General features: G+C 41.9%; 1 pseudogene; it reads right to left on the bottom strand.

Annotated features, from left to right (window-relative positions):
- Positions 1-1838: 1838 nt before the first annotated feature.
- Positions 1839-3742, bottom strand: LOC122051911 (annotated as a pseudogene).
- Positions 3743-5593: the final 1851 nt, after the last annotated feature.

Below are 5593 nucleotides of genomic sequence, written 5' to 3'. Positions count from 1 at the left end.
GGAATATAAAAGAGAGGGTAGAGGTGCCTCACCTAACAACACATCTATTATTCCTCTCTTCTAATTCCTTGGTGGCCAGCCCTCTCCTCTCTTCTTTCTCTCTTCTTCTTTTGTTGAGGTCGGTGGCACTTAGAGGGTTTGTTTCATCTTGGTGGCCGGTTGCTTATGGAGAAGAAGAAGAGAAGGAAAGCTTTCCTTGAAGAATAGTTGGTGGCCGAAACTTGCAAGGAGAAGAAGGAGGTTTGGGTGGATTCTCGTCTCGGTAGATCGTCGCCCACACGCCGTCCGAGATAAGAAGAGGAATACGATAGAAGATCGTGAGGTCTATAAGCTACAAAAGGTATAACTAGTTATTAGTTTCCGCATCATAACTAGTTTATTCTTTTGTTTAAATCTTGAAATACCAAACACAAGAGGCTAATGATTCTAGGCTATCGAATTTACGTTTTGATTTTGTGTTTCTTTTATTTTTCGATCTTGTGATTCGATTGTTCTTAATGGTTAAACCTAGGGTTACTATAAGGAGATTAAATATTAAATTTTGTTAAAAGACTTTATCTAGGAAGTGGTGGATGATCCCATACCCAAGAAGACCTAGTGTTTCGCCATGTTTAATCTAGAAGCTGATCTCTGAAATAAATATTTAATCAAATTTGTAATATAGGTGGATTTGGATTAATAATGTTAAGTATCGTTTGTGATCCAAGTCTAAACCTCTAAGAACAGATAAGTTGAATTTGAAATCAATAATATTAAGTTCTGTTTGCGATTCCAAATCTAATTTCTAAAGAACACAATAGGTTGTTAGGAAAGGTTCAGGACTTGTACAAAATTTTTGTACAGGGGAACCAGTACGATATTCCGAGTAGCAACCAATACCTTGACCCACCTGGATCTCCACGTGCTTGGCTTCACTCACCAGGTCTTTCCATCTGCCTGACTTCACTCATCAAGACTTTCCATCTTCATGGCTTCACTCACAGGACTTTCACCTAGCTTCACTCACTAGGGTTTTCACATGGCTTCACTCACCAAGATTTTTCCACTGCTCGACTTCCCTCACCGGGACTTTCACCTGTCTTACTTCACTCACTAGGTCTTTCACCTAGATTCACTCACCAAGATTTTCCAACTGGCTAACTTCACTCACTAGATCTTTCACCTGGTTTCACTCACCAATATTTTCCCTTGCCTAACTTCTAGTTAGGGTATCCCAGTTTCACCTGGTTTCACTTACCAAGATTTTCCCTTGCCTAACCTCTAGTTAGGACATCCCAGTCAACGTTTAATCTACTGACTCTTCTTCACATCTAATTGATTAGTCCTTGACCAAAGGAAAATTATATCAATAATCTTCCCAATCAGACGATTGCATCTATAATTTCCATGTATTGTCAAACATCAAAACTCAAACATCAAGACTCAAACTTGAGCCAACTCAAACTTAATCAACCAAGTCAGTCTTGACTTAAGAATATTGCATCAACATAATAATCTTAAACCGTGATGAACTGTGACGAACTGTGAATCGAATCATGAACCGGTGGTTTCAAATCGTGAACCATAACCGTCTTGGACGATTAAAGTTAAGGGTCGACCTACCTGGAACCGACGATTCCAAATCGTCGATTATGAATCATGATCAGATCTAGACAGAAGATGCAGAAGTTTGAACATCCAAAAAACTTAGGAGAAAATTACATAGATGATACTCCCACCTGTTCCTCATTAATCAATTAAATATCACAAATTCAATACATGATATTGATATGTCCCCTACGACACACAAGAAAGAAGGCTTCTAGCAAAGCACGAGAAGGAAGATGAGATGTGGCAAATACTAAACCTCCCCCCTAATAGTTATTTTCTTATTGAACGATTAATAATATAGAAAAACATTAATTCACAGTATTTAACAATCCATCACTAAAATTTATATTTTTCTCACAATGAGAATGCTTCCTGATGTTGATCGTTATGTTTTTACTCATACAAACAAGTACAAATTTGGCACTTCGTCGGACGTCGAAGATAAAAAGTTCGCGGATGGAAACTGGAGAGATGTCATGCTGTGCCACTACGTTCTTTTCAAGCCCAAATAGCGACCGCCGACATGGCTCCGGCGCCGAGGAAGAGCGCGAGGTAGCACACCACCTGAAGCCGCACGTTGCACCTCATCGTCTGACTCAGGAAGTCCGCAGCAATCAAGTCCACCAATGCCATGTAGATCAAAATCCCCGCAGACATCGAATCCAGCAACCCTTCAACCACCAGCGCCCTCGGGCTGTTGCCGTCGTACCACGACGCCACGGTCGCTCCCACCCCGATCCCCGCCGGCGTCGTGATGGCGAAGAAGCACGCCATCATGGTGGCCGCCGCGTTCTTAAACTGTGCCTGGAGATGAAGATCGTTAATTGATCACAAGCGCTAGCTGGCTACAGAGATGCATCAACTAGTCCACTCGGTTGCTCAGTACCTGGGCGATGCACCCGCCCAACGCGAAGCCTTCGAAGAACTGGTGGAAAGAGAGGGCTACGACGAGGGGTTTTATGGTGCATGGGCTCTGCGACACGCCCAACGAGAGCCCAATGATCACCGAATGCGACAAAATTCCCAGCTCCAGAATCTTCCGGCAAAACCATTTCGTAAGGTTAATCAATAATCTCGCAATTGTCGTACTAATCATGCTACAATTGTTTGTGATCGGTAAGGTTACCTGGGAGACCACCACGTGCCGTACGTGAGAGGAAGAAGCCTCGCTGTCCTCATGGCCGTGGGCGTGAGAGCGGACGGGGAGGAAACCGTGGCTGTCGCACGCTCCCTTCACGTGTTTGTGGCTGTGGCTGTGGGCTGCCGCGTGGGCGCGCATCCCGACGATGTGCATTGCGTCCTTCGCGCTCCTCGGCTGATGCTCTGTCGAGGGAGACGGGACGACGACGATGTCTCTCTCGTGCTCGTCCCCCGATGTGGTCTCCGAGCGGTGTTTGCGCTCGTAGAACTGGGTCCCGACGAAGTCGGCCACGAGTGTCGCGAGCGCGGCCAGCATCGCCACGAAGCCAGAGAAGGGGAAGATCCGCCAGGGGGATTCCGGAAGGCAGGGGTTACTCAACGACGACTCAGCTGCGTGCAGCATGTGCACGAATCCCGTAGCAAGTATCACGCCAGCGGCAAAAGCTTTCGCGCACACGAAGAGCCCCCCGTCGGTCCGCATCAGCCGCCGTTTCCGACCCACTAGCGGTATGGCCACCCCGACGCCTCCCGCGATCAGGATCGCCGCGATCGCCACCAGCTTCAGCCAAAGCGCCGCCTCGTTGTCCCGGCAAGCCTCAACTTCCTCAACGGTGGGCCTCTGGACGCATCGACGCCGACACCCTCTCTTCCTCTCACAACAGAATCAGTCAATTTAGGGCAAAAGATCCAAACTTTAGGAAACGAATAAGAAGGGGACGATCATACCTGAAAGCGATGTCAATTGGTCACGGAATCTACTGATGTAGAGCAAAGAATCAAAATCCTGTATCCAAAACAAATTGCCGGAAAACATTTCCTTACATCAATTTCGATCCTCTAAGAAAAAGAAACAACTAAAATTGGAATCGGTTCGATCCATACCTCGAAAAGCGCCATTGGGGATCAGAAGAAGAACGTCGCGTTGGCGGATGCTTTTCCTTTTAAACTGCGTATCGAATCAGAAGCGCGACGACGAGCAAAAGGAGGAAAGAAGAAAGGACATACTTATGGAACAGGATGTCAGGAGAATGTCGTCATATCAGGTCTGGGAGGTTCTGGTTGTATAATCGTTTGCGTGCCAGCTTGATCGGACGGCCTGAGTTTGAAAATCGAGTCTCCACGTGTACCTATCGACGGTTCAACATGACGGGTGACAAATCGGGGATGATCCACGGGGTCAATATACTGGTTGCCACTAGGTATGTCGACATGATGCGACGGGCCCGTTCTCGCCGCTTGGACAGTTGCACAGAGTTGAGAATCAATTTTAATTTCCATATGTTCAAGTTGAGGAGAATAAAATATGTTTTCTAAATCGTGCGTAGATTAGAATATTATCTCAAGTTTATAGCTAAGTTTCAAAATATTCAAATCGCTTTTAGAATATTTATTCTTTTTATCTTTTTCCGATCCATCAATCAAGGGTGTTTGATTTTCTCCTAAGAATCGGAATGATAATGAATATCATAGTATTATGTAATGGAAATAGATATGAACTTGAATATTATTCTTAAAAATGATGTTTGGTTAGTTAAATATTTTCAATCGGAATGAACCTAAATTTTTTTTTTTACCCTTACAGGAAAATAAGAAAAAAAATTAGATGGGAGAGAAAGTTGAATGTGAGAGAAACATATGATGAAAGAAAATGATGAGAGAGAAAGTGTGATGAGAGAGAAAATATGTTGGAAAAAAATGAAGAGAGAGAAAGTATGATCAGAGAAAATGAGGAGAGAGTGTATGATAGGAGAGATTGAGAAGAGAAAAAATATGATGAGAGAGAAAGTGTGATGAGAGAGAGAGTGATGGGAAAAAATGAAAAGAGAGAAAGTATAATGAGAGAAAATGAAAGAGTGAGGAGAGAGAAAGTATGATGAGAGAGAAATAGTGATGGGAAAAAATGAAGAAAGAGAAAGTATGATGAAAGAAAATGAGAGATTGAGGAGAGAGAAAATATGCTGAAAGAGAAAGAGTGATGGAAAAAATGAAGAGAGAGAGAGTATTATAAGAGAAAATGAAAAAGTGAGGAGAGAGAAAGTATGATGAGAGAGAAAGTGGATTGAGAGAGAAAGAATGATGGAAAAAATGAAGAGAGAAAAAGTGTGATGAGAGAAAATGCGAGACTAGGAGAGAGAAAATATGATAAGAGAGAAAGTGTGATTAGAGAAAATAAAGAGAGAGAGTGTGATGAGAGAGAATAAAGAGAGAGAAAGTGTGATGAGAGAAAATGAGGAGAGAGAGTATGCTGAGAGAGATTGAGGAGAGATAAAGTATGATGAGAGAGAAAGTATGATGAAAAAATAAGTAGAAAGTGTGTAATAAGAGAGAAAGTGTGATAGAAGAGAATGAAGAGAGAGAAAATAAGGAGAAAGAGTATATGATGAGAGAGAATTTAGAGAGAGAATGAAGAGAGCGAAAATATCTTGAGAGAGAAAATGTGATGATAAAATAAGGAGAGAGAAAATATGATGAGAGAGAGTGTGTGAAATAAAAAAAAAATAAACAAATATACTAAGGGTATTTTTGTCTAAAACTTAATTCACAATCCTATTCCATTAAAACCCAAAGGAGGGGGTGAGTTTCATCCATACCTAAATTTTTAGATTTCATTCCAAAATTTTGATTCCATTTCCATTAACCAAATACAAGATTTGGGAATGAATTCATTCCTTTATTTCCAAACCCATAAATCAAACGTCATCTCAATGTCCCAAATTAAATGCTGCACTTAGAGAATTTAAAAGATAATTTTTTAAAGGACGCAGTTTAAATTTGATTTTACTTAAAGGTACGTTAAAACCTTAAAATTTTCAAAAGGTTACCCTGATTTCAATTTTAACATATATTATGTTTCTTTTCTCAT

This window comes from Zingiber officinale, chromosome 3A (assembly GCF_018446385.1).
Source record: "Zingiber officinale cultivar Zhangliang chromosome 3A, Zo_v1.1, whole genome shotgun sequence".
In the NCBI taxonomy this organism is placed as follows: domain Eukaryota; kingdom Viridiplantae; phylum Streptophyta; class Magnoliopsida; order Zingiberales; family Zingiberaceae; genus Zingiber; species Zingiber officinale.
Note: the sequence above shows the minus strand (reverse complement) of the source record. Positions and strands in the feature narration are given on the sequence as shown.